Here is a 19346-nt window from a genome sequence, read left to right on the forward strand (position 1 = left end):
AATGTTTGTGGACATTGGATTGAATTACTTTTCTTCCAGCTTCATAGCCTCTTTAAATCTGGTAAGATGTCTGCTCTAAATCTTCAGTTAAGTAAGTAATAAAAATATTGATGCTGTCAAGCCAAAGGTAGGGTTTGCAACAGGCCATCTAAAACTCTTCCTTTGCTTATGGTCTGCTATCAGCACTCTTTTAGTATAGTAATTTAATTAATTAATACATAATTGTATTAGTTATATAACCCATCAACATGGATTCATAATTCTTGTTCACAAGGGGGTCATAAAAGACTTGTTAAAATCTTGCTGAAGTTTCATTCATTCATTCATTCATTCAATGTACATGTTATAGCTGTCATATTTCCATAAACACCTCTAATAATCAGAAATAAAAATTAGATTTGAGTGGAACGTCTTTGTTTGTTGATAACACTGTGTAATTTTCTAAGTACTCACTTACTTGAAAATCTGTTCTAGAAGCTAACCCAGGACATATTTAGTTTATTGATTAGTAGATTGAAAACTCTTCCTCCTTTTCCTTTGTTAGAAGTGGTAGTATACTTATATAAGTCCAGTGTTAAAGCACCTGTCCTTATTCTCCTTAATTCTTTTGCTCATTGAGAATAGTTTAACAATATCAAGTTATAACTTATCCATCCCAGGACACATGTACTTTTTCTTTCTGAGAACGTAGTTAAAATTGTTCTTGTTGTCTTTGCAAATATGTATTTATACAAGCCTGAGGTAATTTGGGGCCTTAACCTTCCAAATACTAATCCTTTAGGCAAGTGCCACCTGTTATATTCATCCTTCTTTTCCATCTTTTATATATTATTCTTAAAAAAATAGCAACTATTAGGTCATTGTAAAACTTCCCTTGCAACCCCATAGTGTCCCTCATTTCTCCTTTAATAGAATAATTTGCTGTTTCATAGTCAAAATGATGTTTTTGAGAGCTTCCCAACCTTTAGAGTCTAAAGCCATCTTAATGTAAATTAAAGTCCAACAAGTATCAATCATAATAACAGAAACTTTTGGAGAACAGCCATAGCTAGAAATTCTAGTCAGAATAAGCAATTACATAATAGGTCAATCTGAATCTTTTCATGGTTATTACTAAGGAAGAAGCATTACCCCCTAAAAGGCTTAAAGCCAAGAGTCCATTTAGCTCCTGTCAATTTTTCCTTCCAAATGTCTCTCAGATTTGTCCTTCTCTTTCCATTCCTATAGATACCTTCATCACCTCATACCTGGACTACTGCCATAGACTAGATGGTTTCCTTGCCTCCATTCCATCCATATTCCAATCCACTTTCCATACTATTGCCAGATTAATCTTCTTAAAACACTTTCATCATGTCACTCTCCTGCCTGAGACCTAGCTCAAATGTCACCTTTGTAAAATCTTCCTAACTCCCCTAGGAAGAGTTAGTAGCTGCCTACCCAGTGTTTTCACAGCTCTTTGTGCATACCCTTATTAGTGCACTTACAACACATACAATAATTGCCTGTTTAATTATTTTTCTCTTCCCATTTGCTGAAAGCTCCTTGAGGGCAGACAAAAGGATTGAGTCATCTCTTTACAATGGCTTCACATAATTGGCTCCATCTATCTTGCCCACTGCCTCAGGGCCTTCACATATGTTGTTTCCTTTGCCTACCATATTCTCCCTCTCATTCTTCCTGCACAATTCATTTAACAAATATTTATTGGGTGTCAACTATGTGCCAGGAACTATTTTAGGCACTTGGAATTTATCAGTGAACAAAACAGACGACAAAAATGCCTGCTTTCATGGAGCTTATCCTCTAGTGGAAGGAGGTAGACAAAGATAAACATAATAAATGAGTAAATTATATAGTATATTAGAAGGCAATAAGAGCTATCTGGCAGGATAAAGGGATGTGCTGGAGGTAGTAGGACATTTAAACAGGGTGATCAGGGTAGACTTTATTGAGCAAAATGATATTTGAAGAAAAAGGGAATTATTCATGAAGATATCTGATGCAAAGTAGGCCAATACGAAAGCTCTAAGCTGAGATTATCTGTCATATCTGTGTCTGTGTTTAACTAGTGCAATAATATATTGGATTACATGAGTTAAAAGAATGCTCCTTTACATCAGGGCCTCAAAATTAAATGCCCACAGGGGCTAGGCAAGTAACATAAATAGGTAAAGTATAAGAGACAATAGGGGATTGTGGTAAGAGCGGTGAACTGAAGAATGCTTGATCTGTCCAAAAATCCTAGCCACTACTCAGCTCTAGCTAATTATTGCCAGACAGTCCGAATGTTGCCAGATTTGAGAGGAGCCAGAAATGCACATTACATAAGAAATCTCCCAATTTGTAATGTTGACAACTGAATTAGTTTGGGTGCTCTGAGAAGGAGATGCCATGACAGGAAGAGATGTACAAGTGGTTTATCAGGGGAAACATATGTGAGAGAAAATGGAGACAGAGTTTGAAAAGACTGGGACAGCTGTTGGGCCATGATGTAGGTCTAATCCCTGTGGAGGAGGGTAAATGCAAATCAAAACCACAAAGAGATACCACCTCACATCTGTCATAATGGCTATTATTAAAAACACAACAAATAACAAGTGTTGGTTAGGATGTGGAGAAAAGGGAACACTTGTGCACTGTTGGTGGGAATGTAAATTGGTACAGTCACTCTGGAAAACAGTACGGAGGTTCCTTTAAAAATTAAAAATAGAACTACCATATGATCTAGCAATTTCACTTCTGGGTATTTACCCTAAAAAGTGAAAGGACTAATTTGAAAAGATACGTGCACCCCTGTGTTCAATGCAGCATTGCTTACAATAGCCAAGATATGGAAGCAACCTAAGTGCTCATTGATAGATGAATGCATAAAGAGATGTGGTATACACACACACACACACACACACACACACACACACACACACACAGGAATAATGTTCAGGCATAAAAAAAGAATGAAATCTTGCCTTTTTCAACAACATGGATGGACCTAGAGGTTATTATGCTGAGTGAAATAAGTCAAACAGAGAAAGAGAAATACCATGTGATTTCAGTTATATGTGGAATCTAAAAAACAAAACAAATGATTAAACCTAACAAAACAGAAACAGGCTCATAGACACAGAGAACAAACTGGTGGTTGCCAGAAGGGAGAGAGGTAAGGGCGGATGAAAGAAACAGGTAAGAGAGATTAAGAGGTACAAACTTCTAGTTACAAAATAAATGAATTGTGTGGATTTAATGTACACATAGGGAATATAGTAAATAACATTATAATATCTTTGTATGGTGATAGGTGGTAACTAGATTCATCATGGTGATCGTTTTGTAATGTATAGAAATATCAAATCACCATATTGTACACCTGGAAGCAACATAGTGTTGTAGGTCAATTATACTTCAATTAAAAAAAACGAAGTCAAAATGGATTGGACATAAATGGAAGATAAAACTATAAAACTTGCAGAAGAAAATATGGGAGAAAATCTTCGTGACCTTGGATTAAGCAAAGTGTTCTTAACCAAAAAGTAGAATTTACAAAAGAAAAATGATAAATTGAACTTAATAAAAATTCAAACCCTTTGTCTTTCAAAAGACACAATTAAAAAATGAAAAGATAAGTCACAGACTGGAAAAAATATTTTCAAATCATATACCTGATAAAGGATTTGTATCTTAAAAATATAAAGAATTCTTACATCTCAATAATAGGAAGGGAAAAAACCTTATTGAAAAATGGGCAAAATATTTAATAGACTTTTCTCCAAAGAACATATACAAATGGACAAGAAACAGATGAAAAGATGTTCAATATCATTACGATTAGGGAAATGCAAATCAAATTCAAAATGAGATATTACTTCACACCCACAAGGGCAGCCAGAAATTTTTTAAAAGGAAAAATAACAAACATTGGTAAGGATGTGGAGAAATTAGAACTTTTATACACTGCTGGTGGTGCATGTAAATGTAATCAATATAAAATGGCGCAGCCCCTTTGGAAAATACTTTGGCAAAAGATTAGACATACAGTTACTATATGACCCAGCACTTCCACTCCTAGGTACCTACCCAAGAGAATCGAAAACATACGTACACCCAAAATCTTGTGCGTAAATGTCCATACCAGCCTTATTCACAATAGCCAAAAGGTGGAAATAACCCAAATGTCCATAAACAAAAGGTGGTATATACATATATTATATACCATTATTCGGCCATCAAAAGTAATGAAGTACTGATTCACATTACAACATGGATGAAACTTGAAAACGTCACACTAAGTAAAAGAAGCAAGTCACAAAAGATTGCAAACTGCGTGATTCCATTTATATGAAATGTCCAGAATAGGCAAATCCATAGAGACAAGAAGCAGATTAGTGGTTCCCAGGGGCTAGGGTGGTAATGGGGACTAAGTGCACATGGGCAAGAGAGAGGTGCCATTGAGGTGATGGAAATATCTAATATTGGATTATAGTGATGGTTGCACCACTCGATAAGTTTACTAAAAATCCTTGAATGTACACGTAAAATGAGTCAGATTTATGGTGTGTAAATTATATCTCGATACAACATTTTAAAAACACTTTGGGAAGTAGAGAAAATAAAGTTTGTGTCAATTGACACAATTTATTAGGGGTCATACAGAGCTCATTGGGCTGTTGTATGTTGTTGATGCTGTCGTTGTTGCCGTGGTTATGGTGGCTTTCCCATGAGGGCTGAGGGTCAAGCAGGGATTTGGGTCTTTTACAATAAAAATTTAAAAAATTAACAGAAAAAGAATGTTGCTGGGTTGAAATTCTGAGTAGCAGTGGGGGCGAAGAGATGTGGATGGGTTTAAAAACATATTCAGGATGCGGAAGTGACACGATTTTGTACTGATTAGATACTGGGAATGGGGAAGAGTGAGGACGCCTCAGACTTCACATGCTTCAAGTTGAACTCCTGTTGTCCTCTCAAACCTACTGTCCTCCTGTGCTGCTAACCTCTGGGAGTGGAGCAGCACCCTGGCACAGAGTAAGCGTTCATTGATTGTCTTTGGAGTGGAAGAATGAACGAACAGAGTAAACATATGGCCAACGCATCCACCAGGTCCTCCAAACAACCAGCCCTATACTCACCCACAAGGTCAGCTCAGCAGACGTCTATCAGAATTTCCCTCTCGCTCTATTGACCATTTGGGAAATCAACAGGTCCCACGCCTTGAACAACACTCACATTCATACCGGTGGCCACTCCTTGCCTAAACCCTGCAGCTGTGGCAGGGACCGGGTTTTGCCCAAAGCCTCTCATCCTGTAAATTCTTTACACGTGGGCAATGGCAGGTACATGTACAGCCCATATGAGCATGGGGGACGTTTGGTGTTGTAGAAAGAGGGTCACAATGGTGCCCAACTGGTGGGTCTATGTTCACTTTGGCTCCAAGCAGAAAGAGACGTTTCCCATCCGAGGGGGTTTATTAATCCAGGGCCCACAGCTCCACCCACCCACCATCCTGGCAGGCAGAAAACACAGCTGCCAGAAACACTGCAGACAGTGAGTGATCAACTTGGATATTTTACTGCTGTTCCCAGGGTTGACAAGCAGAGATACAGAACTGCTTGCGGTTCCTGATACAGATACCAAAACCAGGAAGTGATCCCTCCCAACCCACCCTTCCCAGAAATAGAGAATGAGGTGGGACACGCAAAAGACGCCCCCAGACTCAACCGACAAATTGAAAATTCCCTTCATCATACTGGTTATGAGATAAAGTATAACCTCTTTAAGTATCGTGATACATAAGCACATTTACCTCTCATGGTTGTGAAGATTACAGTGTTTTGCATAATATATGGTTGCCGTTATCATTGTCACCAGTTCCTTAATGAGGAAGAATCAGAATGACAGTACAATGTCCTTCCATAGTGTTTCTAATTCTTTGCCTTTGTAGTTAAGTTAATGTAAAATAAAGTGTAATTTTTACTACAGTGTTTCCTGAAAGGGCAATACCAAGCTAAGAGGCAACCCTAAAAGACTGCTGTATGGGAAGGGAATATGGACGTATTCCCACACATGGGAGCTCAAGTTTGTCTTTCAGTGCTTGAGTATATAATTAAGTCACCAAGTCTTTTACGATTAGACTTTTGCCAGGCAGTGTACTATGCTCATTCAACCCATAAGGTTTTGGACAATCATCTGTCATCTGGTTAAAATCTTTCATGGTAAGGCATTCAGAAGAGCATTCTTCAGAGTTAACATTCAACTAAGGCATTGAATGAATGTTGTTTCCAGTTTTCAGGGCAGTCAGTAAAGTAAGTAAGCCTAAATAGGCTTTTCAGAGTTGTTTTCAGAACAGAGAAAGAGCTGCCTTGCCTAGCTTCCCCAATGCCCTGCCCTGCCACTCCTGACTCTTGCTAGGTTTCCTGCTCAGGAGGGGCAGAGAAAGGGTAAAATCTGGGCAGAAAACATTACCAAGAAAGAAAGTCAGTGCTGCAAGGTCTTGCAGACAGCCAAGTTCCACCTTCCACTGCACTGCCCAGCAAAGTAAAGCAGGGAGAGGGCAGGGACTCGCCGAAAGCTAGACCCAGTCAACGACAGACCCAGGGCGGGGAAGTCCGATCGAGTTGGAGACAATGTACTCTGGGCGTCAGTCCCGGCGCAAGGTTGCTCAGCTCTTCCAGCTCTGCCCAAGCACTAGGCCCATCTGACCCCGCGCTGAGCTCCGGGCGGGCTGTGTTTCGCGCAGCTGGCACAAACCGTGACGAGAGCCCCGCGGCAAGGCACAAGTGGCCTTCTCCTCTGCCGGGGTAAAGGTGAGTACCAACGCCCCGAGGCCGAGCAGCCGCCTCTCACTGCGCCAGGCCTGAAAGCCAGCGGCTGGGCAAACCCACTCATCGCGCCCACCCAGAACACCCCTTCGCCGACCCACAGGGCGGAACCCACCTGTGCCGGAGGTCGCGACTCCCCGTTCAGCAAAGCGGGACGAACTGCAAGCAAAGAGAGCCTCGGAAGGCAGCCCTGCGCCCGCCTTTCGCTTTTTGCCCTGAAACTGTCGGCTCCGCGCTCCCCTCCCCCAGCGCGCTCGGACCCGGCGCCTAGCCTGGAGGCCCCGCCCCGCTCCTTCCGGCCATGCAGGGTGGGGGCCTCGCGCGCCTGGGATCAAGCGGGCTTCGGGGCGTGCTGGAGCCTCTGATGCAACAGGGCTGAGCCGGGCCGCTCTGGTTGATTGCCTTCATTTAGCAGATTGGGAACCACAGGCGCAGACAGGAAGATAGACCTAGAAAACTACGCGTGTAAAACCTAGGTCGCCTTGCTTGCCGTTTCAGGACTCCTCCCAGTACGCTCCTATTTATGGTGGTTTATCGAGGGTCGCTGGAACTTAAATTCTTCCGATATCCCTCCACCACTTTCTTGAACTTACATCGCATACCACTCCACTGCTGGACTCCCTCCAATTTACTTGAGCACCTTGAATCCAAGGTCCAGGTGCAGTGTTAAGCACATTGAGCACTAGAATGCAACGAGCCGTTAAGAATTCATATCTTATGCACGTAAAAACTGAAGAACAGTACATATTACAAAGAAGGACAAAAAATGCGCTGAAATAGTATGTGCAATGGAAATTCAGGACAAAGGGAAGAAATTGGGAGCAACAACACATAACAGATGCAATGCATAGACATTGAAAATGGGAAAGTGAGCAGTATTGTAGTTATTGGAGATTAAAATTGTTACTCAAAAGGGTAATAATAAAGGAAAAGATCTGTAGAAGTCAGCATCAACAAAAGAAGAAAAAACCCTTCATACTTTTACCCTGGAATTCTTGCTGCCAGACGCTTTACCCCTATTTGTCTATTTGGAAAATTGATCCTTTTTCGTGGGTCCAATATGACCAATGTATCCAGCACAGGCCTCAAGTATACCACTTACCGTTTTGGATTATAATTTCTCTCTTTGCATGCCTGTGTCCCCCAATGAGCACATACCTTCTTGAGAGCAGAAAATTCATATTTTTCAAATTTATATTCCAAGTCCCTAGCCCAGACCTAACAAATATTGTGTTTAGTGAATATTTGTTTAGAATTGTGTAAACCAGTGAGTAGAAAGAAAAAAGGCTATAGCTAGGATGTGAATTAATATACAGAGGAATAACTGAATAAAGTGAGATGATAGACTCAGACTGGTGCTCATTCAGGCAGCAAACATTAATGAGTGTCTACCGAACCCCAGGTGCAGTATTAAGCACTGGGTGTAAAATGGTAAAAAAAGCAAAGCAAAACAAAACAAAACAGATAAGAGTTCATGCCCTTATCGAGTTTAAGAACAAATAGGAATTGGCCAAGCAACAGGAAAAGGAACATCCCAGATGGAGGGAACAGTATGACCAAAGGTCCTGTAGTAGGAAAGAACATGACAGTAGCAATTAGAGTGATAAGATCAATAAAGGTAAGGTGAAATCAACAGATAGAAAGTACTCAGAAAGAGGCAAGAGGTTGATAGATAAAGCCTGTTTAAGAGTCGGAAAAAGAAGCCAGTTGCCTTAATAATAGTAACCAACATTTATTAAATTTGCACTATATGCCAAATGCTGAGCTGTGTTTTATAACAAACACTTAAGATAAATATTACTGTTATCCCTGATTTAAGGATAAGGAAACTGGGGCACAGAGAAGTTAAGCAATTTCACCAGGATCACACAGTAGTTAAGTGTCAGGGCTGAGATTCAAACCTAGGTAATCTGGCTCCAGATCGGAGGGCAAGAACTGTAATAAAAGCACAAGTAAAAACTACAAAGAACTCTTTTACAAAATATGTTCATTGTTCTCAGATATTTGGCATCTATCAGAAACAATACTAAGAGCTTCAAGAAACAATGTCCTGGACCCAAATATTAATGCTCTAGACATAAGACTTTGGCACAGACATTGGTTGGTATTGGCAGTGGTGGTGGTGCCTTTGGTAGGTGATACCATCAAGCAGCAATGATCGTAACATTAGGCATCAGCAGCAAGCCAGAGCACAGGAAGTAGAAAATAGTCGACATGAGTGCTCTTTTCTGGAGCACGTATGAGATCTTGGGCAAAGGACATCAGTTCTTTAACCCTCAATTTCCTAATTCACAAATGAGCATAATAATAGTATCTATATTACAGGTTTGTGGTGATGAAATGAGACAATATGTGTAAAGTGCCTGGCCATATCTGACACACAGTAAATGCTCTATGAGTGTTAGCTGCTATGACGGTGATGCATTTTAGTGACTGGAGGGGAGGCATGACCAACGAGGGAAGGTGTGGCTCAGGTACAGTTTGGGGAAGGTGATATGGCATATCAGATAAATATTGAATAGGTAGTGAAACAAAAGTTTATTTCCTCCTCTTTGCATCAATTAAATCATTCCCCCTCTGTTATAATTGCTTACTTGTTGGTTTCCCTTATTATGATTTGTGTGTTTGTGTGAAGAAGCTAACATAGTGTCTAGGACAGAGTGGGAACTTAAAGAACATTTGTTGAATGAATGAGTTAATGTCTGAGTAAAAAGCAATAGGTATAAATGTGCTACAAAATAGGAAAAGAAAAAAACCAATGATAGTATCTGGGTTTTATGGTTTAGCCACTCTGGCCTTCCTTTATGTTACTAGAACTCACCAGGCTTGTTCCTGCTCTGATTCCAAAAATATAATCTGCTCATTTATTTGTCTCCACTTGTACTGCTAATACTTAAGGCCAAGTGTTGGCAATTTTTTTTAGAAAAAGGTCAGGCAGTAAATATTTTAGGCTTTGTGGGGCACATGCAGTCTGTCTGCCACTATTCAAATCCATGTTCATTGAGCAAAAGTAGTCACAGACAATATTTAGATGATGAGTGTGGATATGTTCTAATTAAACTTTATTTACGAAAATAGACAGGAGGCAGAATTAGGCCTGTGGGCTCTAATTTGACAATCCCTGCTCTAGACTAAATTACCACCATCTCTTGCATGGACTATTGTGTAAGAAAGATATGTGGGAGCCACCATCTCTGGCCAACATCTACATCTTGGTTTTATCAGCATCTTAGTGAAGCTTTCATGCTTTCTAATCCTGTTCATCACCTTAAGAGTTGTTGAAAAGTGATTCAAAGTGTGTATTGTAATTTTGAATTTTTATTCATCAAAATGGTCTTTAAAAGAACCAACTACTAGTGATCTTTGAAAGGTTAAAAAATAAAGAAAAGAAAGAAAGAAAATGAACATTCATAATAAAAGTAACTTTTATTATGTAACTAAAAGTGACTTTAGCCAGAAAATAAATATTCTGTACACAGTGCAATGTTGAATTTGGCTGAGGCTTTGGTCTATGACAACAATTCTACTATACACTCTATACAGAAACAAGTGAATGCTAAAAGTTTTCAGAAGAAATCGTCTAGGCCATGCAAAATTTCCCTCATCTACTGATGGATAAAAATTTGGTAAAACCTGAAAAGTGTATTAATTTTGTATATGAGGATATGAACAGGGTATGGACATTTCTGACTCTCAACAGAAATATGATTCAGCACAAATTTAGTAGCCTGTACAATAAGTTTACACTGAAGAGGCATTTCATTAGTTTAAATTGACAAAAACCTACCTGAAACTAACTTAAGTGAAAGAGAAATTTATGGAAAGGTAATGGGGTGTCTCACAAAATTCTAGGAGTGGAGCAATCAGAACTTGGAAAGAACAAGGTACAGTTAGGCCTCAAGAATGGTCAAAACCAAGGATTCAAATGCCATCAAGATTCTATCATTCTTTAATCTCTATTCTTCCTCATACATTTATTTGTGAGCTCTCTCCCTCTCTCTCCCTCTCTCTTTCTCTCCCTCTCTCCCCCTCCCTACAAATCTCCTTTTGTTTCTCAGGTCCATGCAACAGGAAATAGGGTTACTGACACCTTCATAAATTTTCATCTTACAGCTTCAACCACTGGAGAACACTATGCCAGGTTGGATCATCTGAAAAGCAGATGCCAAGTTGGCATCTAGAGATTTATTGTGGGTAATGATTAGGAAGATAAAGAGGAGGAGCAGGAGTGGGCAGGGAGAGACTTCAGACCACAACACAGGTCTGACGCTTGTTAAAGGATAGGAAATGAAGGAGGAATGGGTAGGAAGTGCCTCAGATTGCAGTGCAACTCTATGGAAGTAACAGCCAGTCCAACTGGGGAATCCAGAGCAAAGGTTGCTGATGAGATGAATCCCGCATTGGACAGAAATGGCCCTAGTATCACTCCTGTGCTCAGAAAATGGCTGGAGGTGCTGGGACGGGAATGGCCTTGGATCAAATGATGCAAATATATCCTAACGGTGTTACAATTGGAGGCTGTTGGCTGACTACATTCCTCACAATAGGTTTCTTCTTGAAAGAAAATCTGCAAGGCACCTCCAGGGCTGCCACAGACACTGTGGTCCCATATCCATAAATGTGAGGGAGGGATTCATCAGCCAAGTTTAAGTCTGGTGCCTATGCAGAACCAATCAACTGTAGCTAAGTGAGTGATGTCACATTATATTAAAGGACAGTTTTCAAGAGTGAGCAATCATCCCAGTTTGGCTAGGACTGAGAGAGTCCCTGGGATGTGAGGCTTTGCTAAAACAAGGACGGCTGGTTATCCCAGAGGTACCCATCTTAAGAGGGATGGGAGGGGCACTTAAGACCATCCTATAGGTTGTATACTATATAAACCATTGCATTTTACTGCGTTTTATGGAGGAAATTCTACATTATAATGCTTTTATTGGATTAGGAGAATTTATGAAAGTCTAAGAATTAATCCCTTGAAAATGCCAAAGGTGTCATACTTTATTTCATATCATGCTCAGTCTCCTGTGCATTTATACATGCTTCCTCCATCTAGAAAGCTTCTCTCACTGAAACCTCTCTCCCTTTACCCCTCATACCACCGTTAGAAATGCCTCTTGCCCATTGCTTTGCTTTCTATAAGGAAGGATTCCTCTAAATGAAGATTAAATCACGTAATGAACGCTAAGCACCTATTTAGAGCGTAGCACAAAGTGGTGGCTTGCATCAGTCACAGCTCTTAGTTGCATGCAACAAAAGCTGAGTCTGGATGATTGAAGCAGGAAAAACGTTTAATAAACCTATACTGTGAATGGCACTAGACTAGCACTCCTGCTGTTACAAAAAATCGTTAAACTGCATAAGATATGTAAGGAAGCTATTTACAGTTATTGAACAATACTCAGCACAGTGACTGTGACCCACAGAAGAGAAACTCACAATGTAAGCCCTCAGAATCATGTGAACTCTTTGCCTGTTGACGATTTCCTGACCCCAACACGGAGAGCTGGAATCCCCAGCTGAGTTTGGCAGTCTCACTGAGCTCAGGAGGCAAAGCTGTGCAGATGTTGGAATGAGCAAACATATGTCTTGGGGCTTTCAGCAAATCTTTAAAAAGAGTGAAAAGGTCATAGAACTTATTGTTCTTGGTTCCAAGACTTACTATAAAGCTACACTTATCAAAACAGTGTGATACTGGAGTAAGAAATGACAAATAAATCAGTGGAAAAAATTAGAATCCAGTAATAGACCTACACATATATCGTTATTTATTTATTTATTTTTGGTTTGTTCAATCATTCACTCATCAAAGAACATTTGGGCTGTTTTCAGTATTTTTGTATTGTGAATAAAGCTGCTATGAACATTCATGTACAGGTGTCTGTGTGAACACAAGTTTTAACTTTTCTGGACTAAATGCCTATGAATACAATTACTGGGTTATATTCTAGTTACATGTTTAATATTTTAAGAAACTACCAAACAGTTTTCCAGAGTGGCTATGCCATTTTACATTCCCACCAGCAATGTATGAGAGATCCAGTTTCTATGCAACCTTTCCAACATTTTGTGTTGTCAATATTTTTTATTTCAACTGTTCTGATAGGTCTATAGTAATATTTCATTGTGTTTTTAATTTGCATTTCCCTGCTGATTAATGATGGTGAACAAATTTTCATATGCTTATCAGCTATCTGTATATCATCTTCAGTGAAATGTGTCTTCATGTATTTTGCCCATTTTTTGCTTGGATTATTTCTTATGGTTGAGTTTTGAGAGCTCTTTATGTATTTAAGATACTAATCCTTTGTTGGATATGTGGTTTTTTTCTCTTTCTCTGTTGTTTCTCTTTTTTTTTCATCCTCCTAAGTACTCCATACAGTAAAAGTTCTGAATTTTGATCAGGTCCAATTTATCAATGTTTCTTTTATTGGCTGTGCTTTAGGTGTTGAGTCTAAGGACTCTTTGCCCAAACCTATATCCCAAATAACTTTCTCAGTTTTTTCTAAAAGTTTTATAGTTTTGTGTTCTGTATTTAAGTCCACAATCCATTTTGAGTGATATTTTGTAAAGTGTAAGACTTAGGTTGAGGTTTATATTTTTGCCTCTGGATGTCCAGTTGCTCCAGGACAATTGCTTGAAAGGTTATCCTTACTCCATTGAATTGATTTTGCACCTTTGTCAAAAATTATTTGAATATATTTATTTGCATGGGTCTATTTTTGACTTTTTTTTAAATAAATAAATTTTTTTCTTTATTTATTTTTGGCTGCATTGGGTCTTTGTTGCTGTGCACAGGCTTTGTCTAGTTGCGGCGAGCGGGGGCTACTCTTCGTTGTGGTACATGGGCTTCTCATTGCAGTGGCTTCTCTTGTTGTGGTGCGTGGGCTCTAGGCATGTGGGCTCAGTAGTTGTGGCTCACGGGCTCTAGAGTCCAGGCTCAGTAGTTGTGGTACACGGGCTTAGTTGCTCCGTGGCATATGGGATCTTCCCAGACCAGGGCTTGAACCCGTGTCCCCTGCATTGGCAGGCAGATTCTCAACCATTGCACCACCAGAGAAGCCCTATTTTTGACTTTTTAATTCAGTTCCATTTATCTAGGTGTCTGTCCTTCTGCCAATACCACACTGCCTTGATTACTTCAGTTACTTTTATCTAAAGTCACCAATGCCATTAAATAGGAAAGGAAGTCTCATAAACCATTGAATATTGAAGAAAATGAAGCTCAAACTTTACCTCATACCACACACAAAATTTAATTTAGGATGAATCATAGACATAAACATAAATGCTAAAACTATGAAGCTGAAAGAAGAAAACATGGGACAATATCTTCATGATCTTGGGTTAGGATGATAGAAAACAGAAAAAATCATTAACCATAAAAGAAAATTGATAAATTGAACTTCATCAACATTAAAAACTTCTGCAATCAAAGACATTGTCATAAAAATGAAAATGTAAACCATGGACTGGAAGAGAAAATAGTCACAATACATATACCTTACAAAGGTTAGGTATCTAGAATACATAAGGAACTCTTTGAAAGATAAAGCACAAACAAGCCCAATTAGAAAGAGACAAAAGACTTCAATGTGTACTTAACAAAAGAAGATACATGAATGACCAATAAACACATGAAAATATGCTCAATATCATTTACTCTTTAGATGAAGGGGAAAAATCACAAAGACAGAACACTTCACACCAATACAAATATATAAAATTTAAAAGAATGATACCATCAAATGTTGGTGAGAATGTGGAAAAATTTGAACTCTCATACCTTGTTGATGGCAAAATAAACTGGCACAATTGCTTTGGAAAATTATTTAGTAGACTCTTCTAAAGTTAAAAATACACTTTCCCTATGACTCAGTAATCCCACTTCTACTTATTTACCCGAGAGAAATGAGAATACAAATTCATACAGCATTTTGTACACAAATGTTTATAGCAGCTTTATTTGTAATAACTCCAAACTGTAAACAATCCAAATGTCCATCAATAGGCAAATGTATAAACAAACTGTACATCCATAAAATGGAATACTACTCACCATAAAAAAGAAATGAATTACAAGTGACAAACATGGATCAATTTCCAAGACATTACACCTTGCTTCTATTTTTAAATAAACTACTTATTTTGGAACAATTTTACATTTACAGAAAAATTGCAGAGTACAGAAATTTCCCATATAACCACCACTCAGCTTCCCCTCATGTTAACATATTACAAAGCCGTGGTACATTTGTCAAAACTGAGAAAAAACTACCAATTAAATGCCAACTATTTGTATTTTAAAAAGAAACATTATGCTAAGCTAATGAAGCTAGACACAAAAGAATACATACTATGACTCAATTTATAGGAAATTCTAGAAAATACAGAACTAAGGTATGGTGATTGAAAGCAGAATAATGATTGCCTGGGGCAGAGAGAATGTGGGTTTACTGAAAAGAGGAATGAGGGAATCCTTTGGAGTGATGGTAATGTTCTGTATCTTGATTGGGATGTTGGTTAACACAGTGTATACATTTGTCAAAACTCACTGACCTGTACAGTTAAGATTTGTATATTTAACTGTGTATAAATTATAACTGATAAAAATTAAGTTGGAAGAAAGGATATTTAGAAAGAAAGAATCGCTGTGAGGCATGGAGAATCAGGTATAGAGCTAAGTTTCCAAGTTCAACAACCAAAAATTCACTGCACAACTGGTGTGGTGAGGAAACCACTATTCTTACCACTGCTACTTCTGCATTACTGTAGTCACTTCTATGCTGGAAACTCAGTCTGGCAACTATTATGGCTGCTCACAGAGAGAGCATGAAAGAACAACTAAATTTTCTGATCAAACTCTGTCACAATCATTATGGTCAGTTTACTTATTCTCTTTACGTGATTCTAAATAGTTTTAAACCATTGTTTTAGAAGACGTATTCCATGCATGTCCTGTATTATAAATGGCTTTAAATCCATTTTGGATTTACACCAAGAAATGCATAAAACAATGAAAAAGTATATTTTAGTCACCTCATCATATTAATTTTTCTCTTATTACCTATTTCTTTCTAGTCTTACTGCTGGTGAGGCAAATCCTCTGGGTTCTGGAGTCTGACAAATCTGTTTTTATCCTGGTCCCCTTGCATTGTCCACCCTAACCCTTATTCGCACCCACTCTACCACTCCCCCACTTCCATGAGTCTCCTTTTCCTTAAATTAAATATTGCCTGTGGTTCAACTATTTCTCATAAATTGTGTCTTTGGGAGTCTGGAGGCCGAGTTCCCAAATGATGTCCTCTCCACTCCGGGAGTCAGGATGATATCAGGCAATGTCCCTTCCTTCCAGTATGGTCAAAGATTTATTTGGGCTTCACAGGGTACTACCAGTAGTGCTGGGCCCAAATTCTTCAGTATGACTGACCTCCTGGGCAAGAGACTCAGGGTCTCTGGGACTCCAGAGCCTCCCAAGGCATTCAGGGTGCTCCTCATCTATATCCCATTGTACCCCAGAGCAGCTATACATCTAATAGAGGGACCTCTCCAGCAGAGCTGTACTAGAGACCCCTGCACTGCCCCTACTCTGCCCATACTTTTACTACAAACTCTCAGCAGCCAAAGGCCACCCCCAAAGTACAGGCTGGGTGATAGCCTCTGCACAGTATAGGGGCACCCCCTCCAGCTTTGAGGCATTTTTTATTTTTAAAAAATTTTATTAATGGAAAATTTCAAATCTATACCAAAGTAGAGAGAATGGCATAATGATCCCCATATACATATCACCCAGCCTCAACTATTCAATTCATGGCAAGTTGTGTTTCACCTAGATCATTTTGAAGCAAGTCCCTTATATTTTATCATTTCATTGGTAAATCTTTCACTTTGTAGTTATAAAATAAAAGGACTTTTAAAATTTGACAGAACCATAATACCTTTATCACACCAAACAGTATTTCCTTAATATCATCAAATATTCAGTTGGTATCCTAATTTCCTACTGTCTCATACATGTGGTAAATGCTTTCTCTTTTTCAGTTTGTTTGACTCAGACCCCAGTAAGGTCCAGAAATTGAAACTGGTAAGTTTATTTTTTAAATCTCTTTGAATATAGATTTCTACTTTATCTCTCTGTTTTACTTTTTCTTGCCATTTGTTTGTTGAAGGAGTGTTTATCTGTAGTTTCCCAGAGTCTTAATTTTGCAGATTATTTATGGGCATGTTTTTAAATAGATTTATTGAGATACAATTCACATACCATACAATTCACACATTTAAAGTGTACAATTCAGTCACTTTTACTATATTCACAGAATTGTGTATTCGTCATCACAATCAAGTTTAGAACATTTTCATCACGTTCCAAAGAAACCCTGCACCCCTTAGCCATGATCTTCCACTGCCCCTGCCACTGGCAACCACTAATTTACTTTCTATCTGTATAGATTTGCCTGTTCTGAACATTTCATGTAAATTGAATCATACAATGTGTGTTCCTTTGTGACTGGATTCTTTCACTCAGCCTAATATTTTCAAGTTCAATTCATGTTGTAGCATGTGTGTCAACACTTCATTTCTTTATATGACTGAATAATAGTCTATTGCATGAATACACTACATTTTGTTTATCCATTTATCAGTTGATGGACATTTTTACTGTGTCCTCTTTTTGGCTTTTGTGAATAATGCTGCTATGGACACGTGTGTACAAGTTTTTGTGTGGAGTTATGTTCCCATTTATCTAATAGTGGAGTGGCTGGGTCATATGGTAACACTGTTTAACCATTTGAGTAACTGCCAGATTGTTTTCCACAACAGCTGCAACATTTTATATTCTCACTAGCAGTGTATGAGGGTTCCAATTTGTCTGCATCTGTGCCAACGCTTGGGTTTTTTTTAATTGTTGTTTTTTTGTTTGTCTTTAATTATAACCATCCTAGTGTTAAGTGGTATCATATTGTGGTTTGGGTTTACAGGTCCCTACGGACTAATGATTTTGAGATATTTTATGTGCTTATTGGCCATTTGTATATCTTCTTTTGAGAAATCTCTATTCACATCCTTTGTCCATTTTGAAATTGGGTCATTTGTCATTTTATTATTGAGTTGTAAGAATACTTTACACATTCTGGATACAAGACCTTAGAAGGTATATGATTTGCAAAAATATTCCCCCATTCTGTGAGTAGTCTTTTCACTGTCTTTTTTTAATTTAAGTTTTCTTTTATATTGGAATATAGTTGATTTACAATGTTGTATTAGTTTTAGGTGTACAGAAAAGTGATTCAGTTATATATATATCCATTCTTTTCCAGATTATTTTCCCATATAGGTATTACAGAATACTGAGTAGAGTTCCCTGTGCTATACAGTAGGCCCTTGTTGATTATCTATTTTATATATAGAAGTGTGTACATGTCAATCCCAAACTCCTAATTTATCCCTCCCTTCCACGTTTCCCCTTTGGTAACCATAAGTTTGTTTTCTATGTCTGTGAGCCTGTTTCTGTTTTGTAAATAAGTTCATTTGTATCATGTTTTTTAAGATTCCACATATAAGTGATATCATATGATATTTCTCTTTCTCTGTCAGACTTCACTTAGTATGATAATTTCTAAGTCCATCCATGTTGCTGCAAATGGCATTATTTCATTCTTTTTTTTATGGCTGAGTAATATTCCATTGTATATATGTACCACAACTTCTTTATCCATTCCTCTGGCGTTGGACATTTAGGTTGCTTCCAAGTCTTGGCTATTGTAAATAGTGCTGCAATGAACATTGGGGTGCATGTATCTTTTTGAATTATGATTTTCTCTGGATATATGCCCAGGAGTAAGATTTCTGGATTGTATGGTAGTTCTATTTTTACTTTTTTAAGGAACGTCCATACTGTTCTCCATAATGGTTGTACCAATTTATACTCCCACCAATAGTGTAGGAGGGTTGTCTTTTCTCCACATCCTCTCTGGCATTTATTGTTTGTAGACTTTTTGATGATGGCCATTCTGACCTGTGTGAGGTGATATCTCACTGTAGTTTTGATTTGCATTTCTCTAATAGTTAGCAATGTTGAGCATCTTTTCATGTGCTTTTTGGCCATCTGTATGTCTTTGGAGAAACGTCTATTTAGATCTTCTGCCCATTTTTTGATTGAGTTTTTTTTTTTTGATATAGAGTTGCATGAGCTGTTTGTATATTTTGGAGATTAATCCCTTGTCAGTCACTTTGTTTGCAAATATTTTCTCCCATTCTGTGGGTTGTCTTTTCATTTTGTTTATGGTTTCCTTTGCTGTGCAAAATCTTTTAAGTGTAATTAGGCCCCATTTGTTTATTTTTGTTTTTATTTTCATTACTCTAGGAGGTGGATCCAAAAAGATATTGCTGCAATTTATGTCAGAGAGTGTTCTGCCTAAGTTTGCTTCTAAGAGTTTTATAGTATCAGGTTTTACATTTAGGTGTTTAATCCATTTTGAGTTTATTTTTGTGTATGGTGTTAGAGAATGTTCTAATTTCATTCTTTTAAATGTAGCT

At 38.3% G+C, this 19346-nt stretch overlaps 1 protein-coding gene across 3 annotated transcripts in view; it reads right to left on the reverse strand.

The window, feature by feature from the left end:
- TMLHE (trimethyllysine hydroxylase, epsilon) overlaps positions 1-7067 on the reverse strand; it is a 65122-nt gene extending 58055 nt beyond the window's left edge. For all 3 annotated transcript variants that reach the window (XM_036840707.1, XM_036840705.1, XM_036840706.1), the window contains exon 1: positions 6928-7067. The gene's annotated coding sequence lies outside the window, so the exon portion shown is untranslated. The remainder of the gene's footprint in view (positions 1-6927) is intronic.
- Between the last annotated feature and the right edge of the window lie 12279 nt (positions 7068-19346).

Source organism: Balaenoptera musculus, chromosome X (assembly GCF_009873245.2).
Source record: "Balaenoptera musculus isolate JJ_BM4_2016_0621 chromosome X, mBalMus1.pri.v3, whole genome shotgun sequence".
Classification (NCBI taxonomy): Eukaryota; Metazoa; Chordata; class Mammalia; order Artiodactyla; family Balaenopteridae; genus Balaenoptera; species Balaenoptera musculus.